This window comes from Sinocyclocheilus rhinocerous, unplaced genomic scaffold (genome assembly GCF_001515625.1).
Source record: "Sinocyclocheilus rhinocerous isolate Xijiao unplaced genomic scaffold, SAMN03320098_v1.1 scaffold1931, whole genome shotgun sequence".
Taxonomy (NCBI): Eukaryota; Metazoa; Chordata; class Actinopteri; order Cypriniformes; family Cyprinidae; genus Sinocyclocheilus; species Sinocyclocheilus rhinocerous.
Window position 1 is genome coordinate 7,163 of NW_015662696.1, and position 2,885 is coordinate 10,047.

Consider the following 2,885-nt stretch of genomic DNA (forward strand, 5'->3'; position numbering starts at 1 on the left):
AAAAAAATCCAAAACTCCGTATCGGTATCTGCTCCAATACTGCCATTTTCTGCTGGATCGGGTATCAGTCAGACGAGACGATCCAAATCCAATATTAAGCGTATACTGTTTTGTTATTGTTAAGACCCACGAAAAGCACAAAAACCATAAAGATTATGCACCGTTTTCCAAGTGTTCTGAAGCTGATCTATAGTTTAATTTGATACAGATGAACATTCAAGTTTTTAAATTCAAGTTCACAAACTCTTCTCTCCGCTGCGGCTGTTATCTTCCATTCAGGATTCAAACTGCGTGTCACGCTTTGTTACGACTGTCAAGACTATGAAACTCCCAAAATAATTCAATGTTCCTATTATTATTTTTGATCTGTAAAAAAAGATCAAATGGTTTTGCATTAAAAGTACTGTCTTGCTGGAGTTTATTGCGGTTTCTAAATCAGGTTACTTACTACCATATGTCTGCTAGATCACAACTGAATGTTCCGATTATTATTTTTGATCTGTAAAAAAAGATCAAATGGTTTTGCATTAAAAGTACTGTCTTGCTGGAGTTTATTGCGGTTTCTAAATCAGGTTACTTACTACCATATGTCTGCTAGATCACAACTGGAGTAGACAGCACTATGAACTGTTATTCACGTGCACAGTAACTTAAATTTAAAACCGTTAAAAGACTCAAACTACCGCACAGATATAATACACTACACATCAATAGCTCTTCCCTTTGTGCTTTGAACTTTTCTATGCAGAGTGCTGCACACTGACTCCATGTTGCTTCAAGTGCATCATTCTGCACACCGGATGTTAGTTTGTGCAGGTAGTCAGTTTGTGCCACTCTGTATTGGAGCCTTTCATATTAGAATACTTTTGCGCAATGAAAGATGAATAGCCTCTCTTGTTCTGTCCTATTATATGTTACTGCCTCATTACTGTGCTGTACATTTAAAATAAATGTCTTTTAATTTCTCTCAGACCCACAGGCACAACAAGCTCAAGTTGATGTTAACTAGGACACTTTTGCATAGTTTGTTTCCAGGTATTAGAGATTAGGAAATGTGTTACACCAAACCTCCAAGTTTCAGATGAGAGATCTGAAAGTAAACTTGCAGAAAGAGTCTCGGTAATGTCCAAGGCGAGTTAATTCTAGCTATGGATGCCAGCATGAGGACTCAAATTGACAAAGCTATAAAACAAAACGGTGTAAGACATGTACAGAAGAAAAACTGATTAGTAGAGCTGCATCACTTCCTGCACCTGAAGTAGAAGTAGGCGACAATCAGGAATGTGCTGAAAGCACATTAGGAGTAGTAAAAGAGTAATATAGATTGCCTTAGCCGCAACCTCGTTTTGACTGGTCAAGATAGATTCAGATCTATAGAAGTTAGGTCTCAACAGAAGGCTGAAGTATCTGCATCAGAGCTGATGCTGCAAGCACAAAATCACTGATAGTTTTGAAGTCAAAATTCCATAGCACAAGATACAGAAGTAGTTGCAAGAATGCATTACGCAAAACAAACTTTCCTAGTCCGGTGACAAACAGATCTTAAACTGAAGTTAAGCCCTTAACCGTCACTCACATTTTAGAACATAAACGTGAAAGTGCACGATCCAAACTTACATTTTTATAATTCATGAACGAAAACGTTGTAACATATTGATGTACCATTTTCATGGTAATGCAATGTTTGATTTTAAAATGGGTTTCAAATTAGGAATTTTGAGATTTAAAGTTTTCAATTGATATATAATTTCTGATGATTTCTAAAGTGTGATAGAGAAAAATTATCATTATCAGAGTCACTGAACAAAAGAGGCATAAATACAAGATCAAAACCATAACTAAAATGGAACATGGACTCAAATTATACAAAAAAGGAAATGCCAAACAAAAAGGGGTAAATTAAAAAAGGACAAGAAAAGTCATAAGCATAAGTGCACAACAGGGGAGGGGGAGGAAAACCCCATCTAGAAAAGGGGTCCAAAGAGCACAAAAGATTAAAAAAAATTTTTTTTTAAAAAGGCATAATATAGGGACAACAGCATAAAAGCATAAGATGGGACTCTAGAGGCATAAGTAACGCAAGGAGCATTTTTGAATATTGAAAGTGATTTTTGTATGTTTATGCATGTATATTTCAAGTTATACTGCATCACATGACTTGGTCAATTTCATATTTAGAACAGTCTTCAGGGTTTAATATGGTCTTTTAACAGTTCCTTAAAACCATATTTAATTTGAAGCTTGGAAAAGTGTAAAATAGTTCAAGTTTGATTTCTGTTGTAACCTGACATTGTGCCCAACCCCTGGAAATGGCAGTGTAACAAAGGATTTGACAAAACCATAAAGAAAAACCATAAAAATTGTAGAAAACCACTACCGAAAGACTTTACATTGGAATTGCATGACGGTGTAAATTGGATGGCCAGGTTTGATGCTGCATTATTTTTAGTAAAGAGGATTTACAAGGATTATGAAAGACCACATAACGGCACATAATGAAAGCCAAAAGTCAAGTGCGAATTACCCATTCGGATAGAATTTAAACCCATCAGTTTGAAACAGGACTCAAGGTAAATGTTTAACTTAAGTAGTTTTTAAAATTACTACATGGACAAAGCAAAAGATTCTGCCGACTCAAATTGGCCACAAGAGGGCAGTCAAGTGGATGCATAAAGCACAAGAGGAGCCTCTGAACAGACTCCATTTGAGAAAGCCAAAAAATAGCTTAAAAATGAAAGAAATTGACAACTCAAATGTTGAAAGCACACATAAAAACCAAGTAGTTCTTACAACACTCAAACTGTAAACGAAAACATGCAAGAGCTTTGACTGGATGAAGAAAATGAGAATGATTGGCATCTGGTTTGAGCCCAAATGGAAAAGGA